The following is a 561-nucleotide window of genomic DNA, read 5'->3' on the forward strand; positions in this document are numbered from 1 at the left end:
TCACATTCAGTTTGAAATTCTCTGTTTCCCGCTCCTCCGCTACGCTCCATCATTTCTCTAAAAATTCAGGGTCAATGTATAATTTTTTGTTATATATGTTTTTATAGTTAATTTTTTAAGTTAGAGTAAATGTAATTTGTACAGAGATGTATGTCCTCATACATGACACATTTTTGTATGCATTTAAATTAACTTATTTTTTGTGTGTTCAAATGATGATGTCAATACCTAGGGAAAATATATTTTTTATAATTATTTTCTCTATTTTCCTATTTTCTACATGTGTGAAACAAAGGCCTTAATGTTCAATATTAAACCTACATTCACAAAAAAATAAAAAATAAATATATTCAAATTATACGTTTTGGAAAGCTTATAATAAGGAATACATAATTACAAAACATAACTTCTAAATGAATACATTTGACCCCACAAAAGGTAAAACAAAAGTGTTTTTTTGTCATCATTTTGATAGATGCAGATGAGACTTCATTGTAGGTATGACTTAAGACTATAGGAGTTTGATTTAACCCTCTTTAATTAATTATTTCAAATGGGAGC

The sequence above is a fragment of the Cryptomeria japonica genome, chromosome 8 (genome assembly GCF_030272615.1).
Source record: "Cryptomeria japonica chromosome 8, Sugi_1.0, whole genome shotgun sequence".
NCBI classification, from domain to species: Eukaryota; Viridiplantae; Streptophyta; class Pinopsida; order Cupressales; family Cupressaceae; genus Cryptomeria; species Cryptomeria japonica.